Below are 22,956 nucleotides of genomic sequence, written 5' to 3'. Positions count from 1 at the left end.
CTTTTGTCGACTTTGGGCGGTTTTCAACCGTTGTTGAATTTGGATGATCTTCTCGGTAGTTTCTTGTATAATCTCCGGACCCGTAATCTGTCTATCCCCCACTTCACTCTAACAAATCGGAGACCTACACTTTCTACCATAAAGTGCTTCAAACGGCGCCATCTCAATGCTTGAATGGTAGCTGTTGTTGTAGGAAAATTCTGTTAACGGTAGATGTCGATCCCAACTGTTTCCGAAATCAATAACACATGCTCGTAGCATGTCTTCAAGCGTTTGTATCGTCCTTTCGCTCTGCCCATCAGTTTGTGGATGATAGGTAGTACTCATGTCTAGACGAGTTCCTAATGCTTGCTGTAATGTCTGCCAGAATCTTGAAATAAATCTGCCATCCCTATCAGAGATAATAGAGATTGGTATTCCATGTCTGGAGACGACTTCCTTCAAATACAGTCGTGCTAACTTCTCCATCTTGTCATCTTCTCTTATTGGTAGGAAGTGTGCTGATTTGGTGAGACGATCAACTATTACCCAAATAGTATCAAAACCACTTGCAGTCCTTGGCAATTTAGTGATGAAATCCATGGTAATGTTTTCCCATTTCCATTCCGGGATTTCGGGTTGTTGAAGTAGACCTGATGGTTTCTGATGCTCAGCTTTGACCTTAGAACACGTCAAACATTCTCCTACATATTTAGCAACATCGGCTTTCATACCCGGCCACCAAAAATGTTTCTTGAGATCCTTGTACATCTTCCCCGTTCCAGGATGTATTGAGTATCTGGTTTTATGAGCTTCTCTAAGTACCATTTCTCTCATATCTCCAAATTTTGGTACCCAAATCCTTTCAGCCCTATACCGGGTTCCGTCTTCCTGAATATTAAGATGCTTCTCCGATCCTTTGGGTATTTCATCCTTTAAATTTCCCTCTTTTAAAACTCTTTGTTGCGCCTCCTTTATTTGAGTAGTAAGGTTATTATGAATCATTATATTCATAGATTTTACTCGAATGGGTTCTCTGTCCTTTCTGCTCAAGGCGTCGGCTACCACATTTGCTTTCCCCGGGTGGTAACGAATCTCAAAGTCATAATCATTCAACAATTCAATCCACCTACGCTGCCTCATATTCAGTTATTTCTGATTAAATATGTGTTGAAGACTTTTGTGGTCGGTATATATAATACTTTTGACCCCATATAAGTAGTGCCTCCAAGTCTTTAATGCAAAACAACCGCGCCTAATTCCAAATCACGCGTCGTATAATTTTGCTCGTGAATCTTCAATTGTCTAGACGCATAAGCAATCACCTTCGTCCGTTGCATTAATACACAACCGAGACATTGCTTTGATGCGTCACAATAAATCACAAAATCATCATTCCCTTCAGGCAATGACAATATAGGTGCCGTAGTTAGCTTTTTCTTCAATAACTGAAACGCTTTCTCTTGTTCATCATTCCATTCAAATTTCTTCCCTTTATGCGTTAATGCAGTCAAGGGTTTTGCTATTCTGGAAAAGTCTTGGATGAACCTTCTGTAGTAACCAGCTAGTCCTAAAAACTGGCGTATGTGTTTCGGAGTTTTCGGGGCTTCCCACTTTTCAACAGTTTCTATCTTTGCCGGAACCACCTTAATACCTTCTTTGTTCACTATGTGACCGAGGAATTGAACTTCTTCCAACCAAAATGCACACTTTGAAAACTTAGCGTACAATTCTTCCTTCCTCAATACTTCTAACACCTTTCTCAAATGTTCACCGTGTTCTTGGTCATTCTTTGAGTAAATAAGTATGTCATCAATGAAAACAATGACAAACTTGTCAAGGTGTGGTCCACACACTCGGTTCATAAGGTCCATGAACACAGCTGGTGCATTAGTTAAACCAAACGGCATGACCATAAACTCGTAATGACCGTAACGTGTTCTGAAAGCAGTCTTTGGAATATCATCTTCTTTCACCCTCATTTGATGATACCCGGAACGTAAGTCAATCTTTGAATAAACAGACGAGCCTTGTAGTTGATCAAATAAGCCATCGATTCTCGGTAGTGGGTAGCGGTTCTTGATGGTAAGTTTGTTCAACTCTCGGTAGTCGATACACAACCTGAATGTACCATCTTTCTTCTTGACAAACAAAACAGGAGCTCCCCACGGTGATGTGCTTGGTCGAATGAAACCACGCTCTAAAAGTTCTTGTAATTGGCTTTGTAGTTCTTTCATCTCGCTGGGTGCGAGTCTGTAAGGAGCACGAGCTATTGGTGCAGCTCCTGGTACAAGATCTATTTGAAATTCAACGGATCGATGTGGGGGTAATCCCGGTAATTCTTTGGGAAATACATCGGGAAATTCTTTTGCAATGGGAACATCATTGATGCTCTTTTCTTCAGTTTGTACTTTCTCGACGTGTGCTAGAACAGCATAGCAACCTTTTATTATTAGTTTTTGTGCCTTCAAATTACTAATAAGATGTAGCTTCGTATTGCCCTTTTCTCCGTACACCATTAAGGGTTTTCCTTTTTCTCGTATAATGCGAATTGCATTTTTGTAACAAACGATCTCTGCTTTCACTTCTTTCAACCAGTCCATACCGATTATCACATCAAAACTCCCTAACTCTACTGGTATCAAATCAATCTTAAATGTTTCGCTAACCAGTTTAATTTCTCGATTCCGACATATATTATCTGCTGAAATTAATTTACCATTTGCTAATTCGAGTAAAAATTTACTATCCAAAGGCGTCAATGGACAACTTAATTTAGCACAAAAATCTCTACTCATATAGCTTCTATCCGCACCCGAATCAAATAAAACGTAAGCAGATTTATTGTCAATAAGAAACGTACCCGTAACAAGCTCTGGGTCTTCCTGTGCCTCTGCCGCATTAATATTGAAAACTCTTCCGCGGCCTTGTCCATTCGTGTTCTCTTGGTTCGGGCAATTTCTAATAATGTGGCCCAGTTTTCCACATTTATAACAAACTACATTGGCATAACTTGCTCCGACACTACTTGCTCCGCCATTACTCGTTCCGACACCATTTGTTCCTTTCGTTCTGTTAACCCCTGGTCCGTAGACATCACACTTCGCCGCGCTATGACCATTTCTTTTACACTTGTTGCAAAATTTGGTGCAGAACCCCGAGTGATACTTTTCACACCTTTGGCATAGCTACTTCTGATTGTTGTTGTTGCGGTTATTATTGTTGTTAGGATGATTGTTGTAGTTGTTGTTGTTGTTGTTGTTGTTGTTGTTGGGCCATTTGTTGTAGTTGCGATTGATGTTGCGATTGTTGGGATAATTGTTGCGATTATTGTTGTAATTGCTGTTGTTGTTGTATTGGTGATTCTTATCACCGTTTTCCTCCCACTTTCTTTTGACTTGCTTCACATTGGCCTCTTCAGCAGTCTGTTCTTTAATTCTTTCTTCAATCTGGTTCACTAGTTTGTGAGCCATTCTACATGCCTGTTGTATGGAGGCGGGCTCGTGTGAACTTATATCTTCTTGGATTCTTTCCGGTAATCCTTTCACAAACGCGTCGATCTTCTCTTCCTCATCTTTGAATGCTCCCGGACACAATAGGCACAATTCTGTGAATCGTCTTTCGTACGTGGTAATATCAAATCCTTGGGTTCGTAACCCTCTAAGTTCTGTCTTGAGCTTATTGACCTCGGTTCTGGGACGGTACTTCTCGTTCATCAAGTGCTTGAATGCTGACCACGGTAGTGCGTACGCATCGTCTTGTCCCACTTGCTCTAGATAGGTATTCCACCATGTTAACGCAGAACCTGTGAAGGTATGCGTAGCATACTTCACTTTGTCCTCTTCAGTACACTTACTTATGGCAAACACCGATTCAACCTTCTCGGTCCACCGTTTCAATCCGATCGGTCCTTCGGTTCCATCAAATTCCAAAGGTTTGCAGGCAGTGAATTCTTTGTAGGTGCATCCTACACGATTTCCTGTACTGCTAGATCCAAGGTTATTGTTGGTATGTAGCGCAGCCTGTACTGCGGCTATGTTTGAAGCTAGAAAAGTACGGAATTCCTCTTCATTCATATTCACGGTGTGTCGAGTAGTCGGTGCCATTTCCTTCAAAATAGTCAAATGGAACAAGTTAATCATACAGAATATTAAGAGTAGTTAATAGTATTTCGTAGCATAATATGAACTCATTTATAAAAGCTTTTTCTTCATATTAGCGTTTTATAAGTTTAAATTCGGGTAGTACCTACCCGTTAAGTTCATACTTAGTAGCTAATATACAATTCAACTACTACAATTCTATATGAAAAACTGATTATAATAATATTTCGCGTTCAAACTTTTATACAATATTTTACAAACTTACAATACCGCTTATTTTACATAAAGCATGAAATATAGCACACAATAACTTTGATACAAGATAGTTGTGAAGATAATTCTAGCTAGTACACAAGTCGTTCAGCAAAGGCAATAAAGACACATAATTCATACGTCCAGAAACAAGTCATGCATTCTGGTTTTACTAGGACTACTTCCCATCCTTGGTCTTGTGGAACATAACCGTTATGGCCGTTGATAAGACAGCGTGTTGTAACGTCGTTAAAGGGACGAGGGTTACGTAATGTCCAACAGTCCCGTAACAATCTAAAAACCTCATTTCTTACCCCAATTACCGACTCCGTCACTTGTGGGAACGTTTTGTTTAATAGTTGTAGCCCGATGTTCTTGTTCTCACTTTGGTGAGAAGCGAACCTTACTAATCCGTAAGCATAACATGCTTCTTTATGTTGCATGTTAGCCGCTTTTTCTAAATCACGAAGTCCAATATTCGGATATATTGAGTCAAAATAATTTCTTAACCCATTGCGTAAAATAGCATTTGGGTTCCCCGCAATATATGCGTCAAAGTAAACACATCGTAACTTATGAATTTCCCAATGTGATATCCTCCATCTTTCGAACGAAAGCCTTTTATAAACCAAGGCATTCTTGGAACGTTCTTCGAATGTCTTACAAACTGATCTCTCCTTAAATAGTTGTGCCGAAGAATTCTGACCGACTCTAGACAAGATTTCATCAATCATGTCTCTGGGTAGGTCTCTTAAAATATTGGGTTGTCTATCCATTTTGTGTTTTTATACTGTAAAATAGACAAGAGTTAGATTCATAAAAAAAAATATACTTATTAATACAAGCAATTTTTACATATATCATAAAGCATAAGCACACTATATTACATATATTACACCACACGAATACAACTATCTTATTCCGACTCGCTTGTTTCTTCTTCTTCGGTTTTGGTTCGTTTTGCCAAGTTTCTAGGGATATATGATGTTCCCCTAATACGAGCCGTCGTTATCCACATTGGTTTAGAAAAACCTGGTGGTTTAGAGGTTCCTGGGTCATTGTTACAACTTAAGGACTTCGGGGGTTGACGATACATATAAAGTTCATCGGGGCTGGAATTAGATTTCTCTATTTTTATGCCCTTTCCCTTATTATTTTCTTTTGCCTTTTTAAATTCAGTTGGGGTAATTTCTATAACATCATCGGAATTCTCGTCGGAATCCGATTCATCGGAGAATTGGTAATCCTCCCAATATTTTGCTTCCTTGGCGGAAACACCATTGACCATAATTAACTTTGGTCGGTTGGTTGAGGATTTTCTTTTACTTAACCGTTTTATTATTTCCCCCACCGGTTCCGATTCTTCATCCGGTTCCGATTCTTCTTCCGGTTCCGATTCTTCTTCCGGTTCCAATTCTTCTTCCGGTTCCGACTCTTCTTCCGGTTTCTCTTCGGGAACTTGTGAATCAGTCCACGAATCATTCCAATATACATTTAACTCTTCATTATTATTAGGTGAGTCAATGGGACTTGTTCTAGAGGTAGACATCTATCACATAATATCAAACGCGTTAAGAGATTAATATATCACATAATATTCACATGTTAAAAATATATAGTTTCCAACAAAATTTGTTAAGCAATCATTTTTCAAGTAAACACGGTCGAAGTCCAGACTCACTAATGCATCCTAACAAACTCGATAAGACACACTAATGTAAAATTCTGGTTCTCTAAGACCAACGCTTGGATACCAACTGAAATGTCCCGTTCTTATTGATTAAAAACGTTCCATATTAATTGATTTCGTTGCGAGGTTTTGACCTCTATATGAGACGTTTTTCAAAGACTGCATTCATTTTAAAACAAACCATAACCTTTATTTCATCAATAAAGGTTTAAAAAGCTTTACGTAGATTATCAAATAATGATAATCTAAAATATCCTGTTTACACACGACCATTACATAATGGTTTACAATACAAATATGTTACAACAAAATAAGTTTCTTGAATGCAGTTTTTACACAATATCATACAAGCATGGACTCCAAATCTCGTCCTTATTTAAGTATGCGACAGCGGAAGCTCTTAATAATCACCTGAGAATAAACATGCTTATAACGTCAACAAAAATGTTGGTGAGTTATAGGTTTAATCTATATATATCAAATCATAATAATAGACCACAAGATTTCATATTTCAATACACATCCCATACATAGAGATAAAAATCATTCATATGGTGAACACCTGGTAACCGACATTAACAAGATGCATATATAAGAATATCCCCATCATTCCGGGACACCCTTCGGATATGATATAAATTTCGAAGTACTAAAGCATCCGGTACTTTGGATGGGGTTTGTTAGGCCCAATAGATCTATCTTTAGGATTCGCGTCAATTAGGGTGTCTGTTCCCTAATTCTTAGATTACCAGACTTAATAAAAAGGGGCATATTCGATTTCGATAATTCAACCATAGAATGTAGTTTCACGTACTTGTGTCTATTTTGTAAATCATTTATAAAACCTGCATGTATTCTCATCCCAAAAATATTAGATTTTAAAAGTGGGACTATAACTCACTTTCACAGATTTTTTACTTCGTCGGGAAGTAAGACTTGGCCACTGGTTGATTCACGAACCTATAACAATATATACATATATATCAAAGTATGTTCAAAATATATTTACAACACTTTTAATATATTTTGATGTTTTAAGTTTATTAAGTCAGCTGTCCTCGTTAGTAACCTACAACTAGTTGTCCACAGTTAGATGTACAGAAATAAATCGATAAATATTATCTTGAATCAATCCACGACCCAGTGTATACGTATCTCAGTATTGATCACAACTCAAACTATATATATTTTGGAATCAACCTCAACCCTGTATAGATAACTCCAACATTCACATATAGAGTGTCTATGGTTGTTCCGAAATATATATAGATGTGTCGACATGATAGGTCGAAACATTGTATACGTGTCTATGGTATCTCAAGATTACATAATATACAATACAAGTTGATTAAGTTATGGTTGGAATAATTTGTTACCAATTTTCACGTAGCTAAAATGAGAAAAATTATCCAATCTTGTTTTACCCATAACTTCTTCATTTTAAATCCGTTTTGAGTGAATCAAATTGCTATGGTTTCATATTGAACTATATTTTATGAATCTAAACAGAAAAAGTATAGGTTTATAGTCGGAAAAATAAGTTACAAGTTGTTTTTGTAAAGGTAGTCATTTCAGTCGAAAGAACGACGTCTAGATGACCATTTTAGAAAACATACTTCCACTTTGAGTTTAACCATAATTTTTGGATATAGTTTCATGTTCATAATAAAAATCATTTTCTCAGAATAACAACTTTTAAATCAAAGTTTATCATAGTTTTTAATTAACTAACCCAAAACAGCCCGCAGTGTTACTACGACAGCGTAAATCCGGTTTTACGGTGTTTTTCGTGTTTCCAGGTTTTAAATCATTAAGTTAGTATATCATATAGATATAGAACATGTGTTTAGTTGATTTTAAAAGTCAAGTTAGAAGGATTAACTTTTGTTTGCGAACAAGTTTCGAATTAACTAAACTATGTTCTAGTGATTACAAGTTTAAACCTTCGAATAAGATAGCTTTATATGTATGAATCGAATGATGTTATGAACATCATTACTACCTTAAGTTCCTTGGATAAACCTACTGGAAAAGAGAAAAATGGATCTAGCTTCAATGGATCCTTGGATGGCTCGAAGTTCTTGAAGCAGAATCATGACACGAAAACAAGTTCAAGTAAGATCATCACTTGAAATAAGATTGTTATAGTTATAGAAATTGAACCAAAGTTTGAATATGATTATTACCTTGTATTAGAATGATAACCTACTGTAAGAAACAAAGATTTCTTGAGGTTGGATGATCACCTTACAAGATTGGAAGTGAGCTAGCAAACTTGAAAGTATTCTTGATTTTATGAAACTAGAACTTTTGGAATTTATGAAGAACACTTAGAACTTGAAGATAGAACTTGAGAGAGATCAATTAGATGAAGAAAATTGAAGAATGAAAGTGTTTGTAGGTATTTTTGGTCGTTGGTGTATGGATTAGATATAAAGGATATGTAATTTTGTTTTCATGTAAATAAGTCATGAATGATTACTCATATTTTTGTAATTTTATGAGATATTTCATGCTAGTTGCCAAATGATGGTTCCCACATGTGTTAGGTGACTCACATGGGCTGCTAAGAGCTGATCATTGGAGTGTATATACTAATAGTACATACATCTAAAAGCTGTGTATTGTACGAGTACGAATACGGGTGCATACGAGTAGAATTGTTGATGAAACTGAACGAGGATGTAATTGTAAGCATTTTTGTTAAGTAGAAGTATTTTGATAAGTGTCTTGAAGTCTTTCAAAAGTGTATGAATACATATTAAAACACTACATGTATATACATTTTAACTGAGTCGTTAAGTCATCGTTAGTCGTTACATGTAAATGTTGTTTTGAAACCTTTAGGTTAACGATCTTGTTAAATGTTGTTAACCCAATGTTTATAATATCAAAAGAGATTTTAAATTATTATATTATCATGATATTATGATGTACGAATATCTCTTAATATGATATATATACATTAAATGTCGTTACAACGATAATCGTTACATATATGTCTCGTTTCAAAATCATTAAGTTAGTAGTCTTGTTTTTACATATGTAGTTCATTGTTAATATATTTAATGATATGTTTACTTATCATAATATCATGTTAACTATATATATAACCATATATATGTCATCATATAGTTTTTACAAGTTTTAACGTTCGTGAATCACCGGTCAACTTGGGTGGTCAATTGTCTATATGAAACCTATTTCAATTAATCAAGTCTTAACAAGTTTGATTGCTTAACATGTTGGAAACATTTAATCATGTAAATATCAATCTCAATTAATATATATAAACATGGAAAAGTTCGGGTCACTACACTACCGACCCATAGTTCTTATCACCCATACTATCAATAAGTCACCGACCTGTGACATAACACTAATACTCACGATGTGGCACGTAAAACCCACATCGCGTACGAGTAAATAAACTACATACATACATGTATAAATATTCCACTCACCTTAGCGCCTCGATGAATGCAACCGTATAATCTGCAAATCGCCAATGGAATGTACCTATTCCATTTATCACATAACACACAACACAATTAGGGCGGATTACAAATCAACCCAAATTGACACTTAGTGCAATTTTGACCCAAATGCACTTCCAAGCACAACCGTGCCCAAACTAACCAATAATCACTAACACTAGTGAAAATGGTCCTAATACACCAATTAAACCAAATCATAAGTGTTAAACACTTGTCTTCCCCAATTTGAAACATAAACCCTAATTTTGACCCATTTCAAAATTAGTCAACCAAATACACCCAAATGGGTTTCAATAGTTCCATAATCACTGACCCTAGTGATTTAACCAATTTTACAAGCCTTAAACTTGACAAAAAGATCAACCAACCCAAAATCCACCAACGACACTATAAAACCCGATTACTAGCATCACTAAACTCACTTCATGAGTTTAAATGGGTTTCTCAACAAATCAAGTTCAAACCCTAACTTTGAATATCAAATCAAATAATGAAATTCGGAGTTAGAACTTACCAACACTACCAAAACGTAGCCAAGAACGAGATGAACAACTTTAACACTTGGACCTTGGAGTGATTTCACCTTCTTCCACCTCAAACCAAGCTCTCTCTCTCTCTCTCTCTCTCTCTCTCTCTCTCTACAACTGGGTTTATCTCTCTAAAAATGGTTGGGAGTGTTTGTGTGTGTGAGATATGAGTTAGAGATAAGCTTTGGAACTGATCTCAAGCATATAACCCGTTCCCCAAGTAAAAAAGACAAAAATACCCTCATTTAAAACCCAAAAACGGGTTCAAAATAGTCAATCAGCATATCCGTCGCGTTTTGCGACTACGGGTCGCGTTTCGCGACACCCCAAACATGAAAAACCCTAATGAAACGCGATGAAGTGACAAGGAGTCGAGATTTAAGCCTGTCGCATTTTGGTCATGTCTGTCGCGTTCCGCGACAGACTGGAACACAATATACTCACTTAAAACGCGATGATACCAGTTCTTAGAAGTTCAGGGACTGAAGTTGACAGATTCTGATTCTGATGTAAAATCTGAAAATGCATAAGTGTTAGGTAGATTTCAGTGACACTTTCTGATGCACACTTTTACTGGCATTTTTTACTGACACTTTCTGGCGACACTTCCTGATGTGTTAAAATTCAGAGTGTTACAACTCTCCCCCACTTAAACTAGATCGCGTTCTCGCGATCTAAACCTCATCGCGAATAAGGGATGTACGCCTTCCTCAACTTTTCGAGTTCTCACACAACCCTGAACCATTTGTTGCCGCCATTACATCCTATAAGTCCCACTTCTTTAATACATAACATTCCAACCACATATCAAATCCTTCGCAATTACTTGGCACACTCTAACTCACACCTTAGAGTATCGTTGCCAATTCGACAATCTACTCGGGCCATCCGCACCACGCATACGGTGATGGAATCCACACACGCTCTTCGGTAACTTCAACCGACACACAATCTTTCTCCACTCACCACTCGTCCACCATTACCCTGTAAACATCGTTTCGACCGTCCATTAAGGACGATCTTGTCGCTTCTCGCACATACAAGTCCTCAATACTCTAAAGAACTCGCTCTTGAACGCGCACTACACTAACGTATCTCTACACGAGACAGTCAAAATCAACACTCTACGTCCCGAGTTCGCTCACCGGACGGGACGACTTCCAACAAATCGCTCGAACACACCCACCAAACCGAGGAAATACCGTACCCTCTGGTTACATACTCCCCCACTTATGGCTTTTGTGATGACTCGAAAATTTTCGATCAAATTTAAACTTAATCTTTATATGATTTCGATACGATAAGCAAAAAAAAAAAAAAAAAAAAATCTGTAATGTTGAGTCTCAAGAATTTTGAACTATTTCTCATGAATGCATTTGACCTTGACTATTCCCGACGATTCACGAACAATTGGTTGTAAGTAAATATATATATATATATATATATATATATATATATATATATATATATATATATATATATATATATATATATATATATATATATATATATATATATATATATATATATAAATTATGTAAATGTAAATATACATAATAATCTAAAATTATAAAATAAAAAAAAATTTAAACATTAGATTCAAATATGTAAAACAAAATACAAAACAATTAAGTGAAATTTAAAATGAATCTATATATATGAATTCTATAATTACTATGATATGTATATTATAATAAAATTTATAAAAAATAAATTTTCAATAAAAGTATTATATATTATATAACTATTAAATATCACATAATTAATAAATTGTAATGTAATGAATGTAATTATAAGTTTAATTCTAATTGATATATTATTAGTACATTCATCATTATTATTAATATTAATATCTGTACTACTAGTATATCTAAATATAATTTGATGAAATTTGATACATATGAATTGTTATGTTATTATCATTGTTATAATTATCATTGTTAATATTATTATTATTATAATTAGTAATTATAATTTTTATTAGTATTATTATTAAATATTATTATTACCATCTTCTCATTATCAATATTTTTACTTTTATCTTTATTATTAATATTAGTATTATTTGATGTTATTAATTATTTTTATCAATAAGACTAGTATTATTTCTATTGTTACTGTTAGTGTATTTAATATGTAATTTATTAATATTATTAGTCAGTAAAATTAATTACAATATATGAATATAAAAACTATTATATATCGCGTGATCTATATCTCATATCATATTCGGTCCTTGATTTGTAACTTGTCGATTCCTGTCTACAATCATAAACAAAATTAGTTAGGGTTCAACCTCAGGTTTTATTCTTATTCATATATTCCCTATCTGCTTTATAAGGTTTTGTTTGATACCCCTTAGTTCGAATAAACTGCGATACATTTACAATATACATATAACGATCAAGTCATTCAACTCTTTATCACAAATTACCACTCATAACAGTTAATAAAACTGAATTTTTTTTAAAAGAGCTGGAACACCCTGTTACGACATGTTTTAAATCAAAACCTAGAAATCGAATTGAATTTGGAAATCTATTAATACTATTATGTTATGAATCTTTTAGTTGATCTTTCTGCAAAGTCTTAACTTTCAATTCCTTTTAACAAGCCTGAATTATGGATTCAAAGTCTCTATTTTAAAAAGTCAAAAATGTGTCCTTGAAGAAATTCGAAGTTGGGTTTAATGTTTTGGTTAAATTAATGGATCCTGTGTATTATGAAGGCCATTTATAACATTTTTATGAAGCAACTTGGGTCTGAAAACAATTGAAAAACGATTCTTGAATTTGGAGTTCATCACATTTAAAACAACGATTTTTTTTAGGGCCTGATCTGTTTTTTTTTAATTTCTTGTTTTATCTGTTAATCAATAACAACCACAATAATAACTTCTGTTTCGTTTAATAATATTAAACACGTCTTTGGATTTCTGTTATGATCCAAGATATGAAACTGGTCGATGAGTTAATGTAGAAGGAGGAGGGAAAAAGGAAAATCAGAAGAGTAGGTTTAAATAATTAAGGGTCTGAGTTTTGACAGATGTAACGGGACAGAGGGACGGTTAGTATGTCGTGTTGGGTAATGAGAGGTCGCGAGTTCGAACCCGGTTGTGGGCATTTCTTTTTGGGAGAACATTTAAAGGTAGCCTTTCATCATCATCATCATCATCATCATCATCATCATCATCATCATCATCATCATCATCATTATTATTATTATTATTATTATTATTATTATTATTATTATTATTATTATTATTATTATTATTATTATTATTATTATTATTATTATTATTATTATTATTATTGTTGTTGTTGTTGTTGGTATGTTACTAGTATTACTGTATTAGTAACTATTACCATTATTATTAACAATATGGTCATTAAGATTATTATCGTTAAGATAGTTTATATTATTATCATTATTAATATTATTAGTATTAACATTATTGTTATTAGTATTATTATTATTGTATTATTATTGTTACTATTAATTACTATGATTAAAATTATGGTTATGTTAATTTTTTGTTATTAATAATATTAATATTATGAATATTATTTAAATAAGTAATACAATTATTATCATTATTCTTAAGACTAGTATTAACATTAATCATTAGTTGTATTATTATTATTTTTAAATTTAAATATGGAAATATTAGAATATTAAGGAAGAGTATTATGAAATAAAAATATTATGATTAAGATATGAATTAAGTATAAAATAATTAAGATTAAGTAAAAATCATGATTTACAAGTATTTTTATAAACGATAATTCAAAACTTTGAATATGAATATAATATTTTGCTATAAATAATATTATGTAATATGTATAAATTTATGGATTTAAAAACTATGTATAAAATTACAATTTAAGTAAGTTAGTAAATATTATTATCATCAACATTATTACTAACACTACCATTAATAATAATTAGAATTAACATCATTATTATCATTTTTATTATTATTTGTATCATTATAATTATTAAAATAACTATTAATTATATAAATCATATTTAATACATATAATCTAATTCTAATATTAAATTAAGTAATTATTCAAGATATATAAAATAAATATATTAAAGTTATTAATGGAACATAATTTATTAACATAACAATTATATCATCAATAATAATATATAATAGTTCGATTACAAGTATATGTTTTAATATATATACAAATGATATAGGTTCGTGAATCCGAGGCCAACCCTGCATTGTTCAGTTATTCAATATCGTCATATGTATTTTTACTACAAAATACAGTATTGTGAGTTTCATTTGCTCCCTTTTTAAATGCTTTTGCAATATATATTTTTGGGCTGAGAATACATGCACTGCTTTTATAAATGTTTGACGAAATAGACACAAGTACTTGAAACTACATTGTATGGTTGGATTACTATACCGAATATCGCCATTTCAAGTCTGGTAACCTAAGAAGTAGGGAAATGGCCCCTAATTGACGCGAATCCTAAAGATAGATCTATGGGACTAACAAACCCCATTCTGGAATTTGGAATGCTTTAGTACTTCGATTTAAATGGTGATTGCGATTGCTAATATTATGGCATACTTGCGAGTATGCGGGGGATATTCTATATGCATTATGTTAATGTCGGTTACCAGGTGTTCATCATACGAATGGATTTTTATACACTTGCGAGTGTAATGTTATTTATGAAAAATGAAATCTTGTGGTCTATTAAAATGATGAAAATGAATGATTATGATAAACTAATGAACTCACCAACCTTTTGGTTGACACTTGAAAGCATGTTTATTCTCAGGTATGAGAGAAATCTTCCGCTGTGCATTTGCTCATATTAGAGATATTACTTGGAGTCATTCATGGCATATTTCAAAAGACGTTGCATTCGAGTCGTTGAGTTCATCAAGATTATTATTAAGTCAATTATAGTTGGATGTATTATGAAATGGTATGCATGCCGTCAACTTTCGATGTAAAGAATGTTAGTCTTTTAAAAAACGAATGCAATGTTTGTAAAATGTATCATATAGAGGTCAAGTACCTCGCGATGTAACCAAATGTAATGTATTCGTCTAGATGGTTTAGGACGAGTTGTTATAGTTGGTATCAGAGCGGTGGTCTTAGCGAACCAGGTCTTGCATTAGTGTGTCTAACTGATAGTTGTTTAGATGTATTAGTGGGTCTGGACTTCGACCGTGTCTGCATGTCAAAAGTTTTGCTTATCATATCTAGTCGGAACTCATCTATTTATCATCCTTAGAAAATTATCTGCTTATTATTCTTAGTCTAGGCACGTCATACTTCAATGATTGCATGAATAGTGTATAGACAAAATTCATATCTTAGCGTATCTGCTAATTCATATCTTAGCGTATCAGTTACTGTAAACTTTACCTAGTATATTCTGTAAATTCCTTCGCAATCTACGAAATCTTTGTTCTATATATATAGATATTCTATGTAATTAGAATACCATCCGATAGCCAGAAATCATTTCATATCGAAAAATCCTTTACTCAATCGTACGAAATGGAACTCGTCACTAGTTCAATTTCTTCGGAACCCGACAGCTATTCCGACACGGATGTTCACCTAAGCTCCGAAAGCAGCGTCACCAGAATGAATCAACCAATCAGCTGTGACGACCCGGAAATTTTCGACCAAATTTAAACTTAATTCGTATTTGATTTCGACACGATGAGCAAAGTTTGTAATATTGTGTAACAAAGTTTTTAGACTATATTCATAATATCATTTGACTTTTGACTATTCCCGGCGATTCACGAACAATTATCTATAAATGAAAATGGATAAATAAATAATTATATATAAAAATTAGTAATCATATTAATAAACTATTATATGCAATTGATGTTACAAATAAATATGTAAAATAATATACATTGTAATGAAAACTATTACGTATTATATATATATATATATATATATATATATATATATATATATATATATATATATATATATATATATATATATATATATATATATATATATATATATATATATATATATATATATATATAAATATATAGATATGAAAATTGATACATTGAACTTGATATAACATTATTATTACTAATATTATTATTAGTAGAAAGAAATTATGATTTTAGTTATCCTTACTATTATTTATTATTATTATCTTAATATTAATATTATTATTACTATTAGTATTTTTATTGTTAAAAGTATTATTATTATTATTAATAATAATTATTATTATTGTTAACTAAGTATAGGTTAAAATTCAGATCAATGATATGAATCTGTTTAACATCACTATCCAAATTGTTTTTCTATCTCTAATCTGGTCACTAGTAGAATTTAGATTATCAATACAAACAAATCTTCCACTACTACTAACTGAATATTGTAATATATGTAATTTATAAAACTTACATTTATAGAAATTATTAATATTTCATAATTATATGTTAATATTAAATTGTTATATTCATATTATTATTATTATTATTTTATAATATTATTAATATAGATATTTATTACTAATTATATTAAATTAAATATTATATATAATTAGATATATACATATAGATACAAATACAGATTTATATATGTTATAAATAAACAAATATGATTAAACACATGTATATATATATATATATATATATATATATATATATATATATATATATATATATATATATATATATAAGATCACGTATTCAAATTCCTTTCATTATCCAACTATGTTGTAATTTATCCTCTGCTATTCAACTGATTCAAATGATGCAATTAAGTCATGATAACAAACAAAAGCTGTTAAGGGTCGACTTCACTTTATTTATTTTACTTTTGACAGAAAAATTCTTGTCGAGCAAATCCCACTACGAAACAAACCATAATCGATTCGTTTAAACTAAAATAACATCACTTATATCCCATGTACACCATCAACATTGAATTACCGTCAAAACACCATCAATAAATTCAACTCTTCTTTCTTCTCCAACTAGCTTGAACACAACCCAGAATCACCTGCTTCAATCACCAATGACAGCTTGCACTTTTGATCAAGAACATCATAACCACTATCGCCACTTTTCTTGTTCTTTTCTTTTCAATTACACTTGCAAACACGACCACCTTGAATCACCATTAACAACCGTCACTTAACCATCTACGTTCATTCCTAGTCGTGAACCAGACCTCCTGCTTCTGCTTCATCTTTCTCGTAAAACACAACCCTAACATCACCAGGAACAACCTTACTCTCTCTCTTCTCTCTCTCTTCATTTTTTTCGTGAACAATCAAACCCGATACCTGCTACAAATTTTTTTGTTGTTGTTTCCTTTCTACTAATTCAAAGCAATAAAATAAGTGAAGAATGAAGTTATAGCACATATTATTTAGGCCTTGTCAACTTATAGACAATATATGTTAGTGGAACAAATCATCACAGCATGTCGACCGAATGGAATTTATGAAAACTACTTGTTGCTTTAACGACACAAGTGGGTACTCAAGACCCCACTCCAAAACCGAAGAGGATACAAGGAGTATCTGTTTGTTATTTTTTTTATCCATCAAATAATTGTTTGAAGAGGGCCGTGAATTGTTCTAGAGAGTGGGTCCTTAATTGTTAATTGAATTGGTGTAAAACGGGTTTATTAAATTGAGGTGTGACCAATCGATTATATCATAAAGAAACCGATCAACACAATCAAACTTTGATAAAGTTGAGCTGTATTGGTTGCTCGTGGAACCCACCATTAGAGCAGGTATTGATCAAAGGCTAATCAAGCAAAAGTAATTGCTTTCTTCTTTTTAAATATTGTAATGGACCACGAATTCAAGAAACCAAAACAGAAAAAGAGGTAAAAGAAATTAAAAACCAATATAGAACAGAAAAGATGTAGCAGACGAATGGATATGGGTGATGTTGGGTTAACGAGGGATCCTGTGTTCGATTCCCTTATGCTGCAGTCTTTTTATTTTTTATTTTAACAATGGGCTACAGAAATTCCTGAGTTTGTTGTTGGGCCGAACTGTTTATGTTTGTTGGGCCGATGGTGTATTGGGCTATAATAGATGAGTTTGTAACAAGTCATCGTGTTTTATAAGTGGAATTACGAGGGTTGAAGATGATAAATCGATTATACATGTTAAATAAACATAAATTACGAATTAGAATAGAAAATGGGAAGTAGAGGGAAGGTTTGATGTGTGTTGGTGTAATTTGAGAGGTCGTGGGTTCGAGCCCGAGCATAAGCGGATTTCTATTTCTTTTTAGGAAGCTCATTCTAAGGTAGTATCTTATTATTATTATTATTATTATTATTATTATTATTATTATTATTATTATTATTATTATTATTATTATTATTATTATTATTATTATTAGTATTATTATTATTATTATTATTATTATTATTATTATTATTATTATTATTATTATTAAGTATTGATATTATTAATTGTATTATAATTATTATTATTATCATGATTACTAACATAAGTATTAGTTATCATTTATTATTATTATCATTACAATTATGATTATGATTATTATTATTATTATTATTATTATTATTATTATTATTATTATTATTATTATTATTATTATTATTATTATTATTATTATTATTATTATTATTATTATTATTATTATTATTATTATCAATACTTTATTATTATAATTATTATTTTAACAAACAAAATGTACTTATATACAAATATATTTTTCTACATATATCGAGACTATATTTATATCACATGATATTTTTCTTTAAAATGTTATTATCTATAAATATCTAACATAAATTAATTTACATAGTATATATAAATATATTTTTGGGTATGTATAATCATATAGGTAAATATTAACTTTCAAACATTATATTATATTTGTAATAAATAATATACATTAAAATACTTCAATAAGAATTTAATATATAATATATATAAAATAATTACAATTAATCTATTTATTAATATGACATAAAAAAAAAATAGTTAAAGTATTAATATATAAACTTGTCTGATTGTGATTAAGTGTTTTAATATACCTAATTAATATAGGTTCGTGAATTCGAGGTCAACCCTGCATTGTTCAATATAGTCGTATGTATTTTTACTACAAAATACATTAGGTGAGTTTCATTTGCCCTTTTTACTCTTTACACTTTTGGGCTGAGAATACATGTAAATGCTTTATTAAATGTTTTACAATATTTATATGTGTCAGTTTCATTTGATCTCTTTTTAAATGCTTTTGCAATATATATTTTTGGGACTGAGAATACATGCGCTGCTTTTATAACTGTTTTACGAAATAGACACAAGTACTTGAAACTACATTCTATGGTTGGATTATTAAACCGAATATGCCCCTTTTTAGTCTGGTAATCTAAGAATTAGGGAACAGACACCCTAATTGACGAGAACTCTAAAGATAGATCTATCGGGCCCAACAAGCCCCATCCAAAGTACCGGATGCTTTAGTACTTCGAAATTTATATCATGTCCGAAGGAGGATCCCGGAATGATGGGGATATTCTTATATGCATCTTGTGAATGTCGGTTACCAGGTGTTCAATTCATATGAATGATTTTTGTCTCTATGCATGGGACGTATGTTTATGAGAATTGGAAATATGGAAATCTTGTGGTCTATTAAAAATTATGAAATGATTCCTTATGATAAACTAATGAACTCACCAACCTTTTGGTTGACACTTTAAAGCATGTTTATTCTCAAGTATTAAAGAAATCTTCCGCTGTGCATTTGCTCATCTTAGAGATATTACTTGGAGTCATTTATGACATATTTCAAAAGACGTTGCATTCGAGTCGTTGCGTTCATCAAGATTATTATTAAGTCAATTATAGTTAGATATATTATGAAGTAGTATGCATGCCGTCAACTTTTGATGTAATGAAAGATTGTCTTTTCAAAAACGAATGCTATGTTTGTAAAATGTATCATATAGAGGTCAAGTACCTCGCGATGTAATCAACTGTTGTGAATCATTTATAATCAATATGGACTTCGTCTGGATGGATTAGGATGGGTGTTTACATCAGCCATCCCCAATTCATCTGATGGGTTCGTAGTGGACTTAATCAATGGAGGCGAGAAGAAGGCGATCCTTTCAACCAACCGAATGCACCTCTTGGCGAAGAACCTGAAGCACTAACCGGCAAACCTATTCGAAACACCATTTTCACCCTCATTTCCAGAGTATCTCGTCACGATTATATTCTATCTAAAATTCCAACCCTTATTAATCCACACGTTCCGACCGACAATCATCCCGGAATAATAGAAGAAGTCAACGAACTTCGCGCTCGAGTAATCAATTTGGAGAATATGGTGTAAACTTACCAGCTTCAGTAACATCACTGGCACCAACAGTACCATCAGTAACATCACCAGTACCATCAACAATCCATGCCTCAACATCTCATTCTGTACCTCGAGTATAATCATCATTCAACGTATCGTTTTACATCATTTATCTTCGTTCGACATAATGATTATGTAACCTCTAGTGTTTTAGACATTATGTGTTCTAGCTCTAACGATAAATCAAATGAGATTAATATCATATTGTAACAACCCGTCCTTATCCCCCTGGACGAAATCATCAACATCTGGTTCCATTGCGTTGATCGACTCCAAGTAATATCCTTAAAATGAGCTAATGCACAGCGGAAGATTTCTTTAATACCTGAGAATAAACATGCTTTAAAATGTCAACATAAAGTTGGTGAGATATATAGGTTTGATGCTAGCAGCGTAATAACTATGGACCACAAGATTTCATATATAAAAATATAATACACTCGCAAGTGTATAAAATCATTCTGCTTATGTTGAGGCCTCAGTAACCAACCTTAACAATAATATAATAAGTCATCTTCGCAAAGATGGATATGTACACTCGCAAGTGTATAAATAATCCTCGAAGTACTAAACATCCGCCCACTAGTTCTTATGTCTAGTGCAGCCTACTGGATGGGGGTGTTAAACCCGATAGATCTATCTTTAGGATTCGCGCTTACATGCTATTATAACATATAACTAAATTACCTAGCACATCAATCCGCAGAATATCATTTTTAATCACTTGTGTCCATAACGTAAATCAATTATAAAAACAGCGCATGTATTCTCAGCCCAAAATATTTAAAGTTTAAAAGGGACTATATACTCACCTAATGTATTTTGTAGTAAAAATACATATATCATCATTAATCACGTATAAGGTTGGCCTCGGATTCACGAACCTATATCATTTACTTATATATATTAATACACATACTTGTAATCAAATAAATTTATATATATCAGTGATATTAATTTTTTTATTATTAACCGATAGGTTTCCTTAATAAATTAAATATATTCATTTTATGTACTTTAAATAAATACAAATATTAATATTGTTAAGTTATATTGTTTTATAATAATAATAATAGTAATTATGCCTTAATAATAAAATGTTTATAATAATAATAATGAACTTTTAATAATATTGATAATTTTTATTCTTTAAATGAAAATAATAATAATATTAATAATAATAATAATCGTAGTAATAATAATGAAAACTTTATTAATAAATGATAATTTTAATATATATATATTTTGTTTTAATAAAAATGATAATGATAATAATAATAATAGTAATAAAGTAATTTTAATAATTAGTAATAAATGGCTACCTTAAATATTTTTCAAAAAGAATAGCTTTATCCGGACTCGAACTCGAGACCCCTCGGTACTTGCTAAAACCTTAACCAATACGCCAATCTTACATTTCTGTTTTAACTCCCTTGCGAATTTATTTAACCCGCATTATAACTTGTGTTCTTCTTTTCCATCTGACCCATTTTTATTAAAGTCCATTTAAAGACCCAATATACTAGTCCAAGTATTAAAAGAGTCCAATAAAATTATCAGTCCAATACTACAATTTAATGATGTCCAATTCGTTAATTAACAAATAGTTGCCTCATGATTAAAGTGGAAATCTGATAGGGTTCATGGATTCAGTTTGTCAGCCACGAAAGAAAAGAAAAGACGCGTTGCCTTTTTGTGTCGATTGAAACTGCATCAGGAATAATTAACGGCGAGTAGCAGTAGCAATAAAATGGGTGTTTGAGGGTGGAGTTTCATGGTGGTGTTTGGTTATCGAATTAAACAAAATCAGAAGGAATCAGACATGTTACATCCACATGTGGGTTCGAAATCAAACAGGAAATTTCAGGTGGTCTTGGCTTCGGTTTTCGGTTTGTTGTGGTTTTCTTTTAATCATAACAGGTGGTTTGTCTTGGTTTTGGGTCTGACCGGAACAGGAAGTCCTCAGCAACCATGTGGCGGTTTTTAGGGTGAGTAAAGGTAGTTGTCTTGGACTGAAAAACAAATGCAAAATAGCAGTAGAACCAACGGTATAGCAGCAGTAATTAAAAAGGTGCAGTTTTGTATAATGGTTGTGGTAGTTTCGGTGGTGATGATTTCGGGTGGTATTTGTTCCCAAACAAGAAACAAGATGGAAATGGGTTTTGATGATGTTAGCCGATGGTGGTGACATGGGTTGTGGTTTCAATGGTGTTCTTTGAAGATGATATGGGTTTAAGAGGAAGACGAAGGTGTCCTTGTGGTGGTTTCATTGATTAGAAACAGGGAACAATAGTTAAGTTTGTTTGTTTAATGAGGTCGAAGAAGGTGGTCGTGTGCTTGTAGAAACACCCGAAATAAAACAAGGATGGTGATTATAGGGTGGTGGCGGTTATGGTAGTAGCTTATAGGTGGTGGTCTTAACCGATGATGAGGGTGGCTCGTGGGTGAGGGTGACCGATCAAGCTAGCCCGAAGAGTCACATGGTTATAGACATACAAGAATTTAAGCA

This window comes from Rutidosis leptorrhynchoides, chromosome 11, assembly GCF_046630445.1.
Source record: "Rutidosis leptorrhynchoides isolate AG116_Rl617_1_P2 chromosome 11, CSIRO_AGI_Rlap_v1, whole genome shotgun sequence".
In the NCBI taxonomy this organism is placed as follows: domain Eukaryota; kingdom Viridiplantae; phylum Streptophyta; class Magnoliopsida; order Asterales; family Asteraceae; genus Rutidosis; species Rutidosis leptorrhynchoides.
This window is presented reverse-complemented; position numbering follows the sequence as displayed.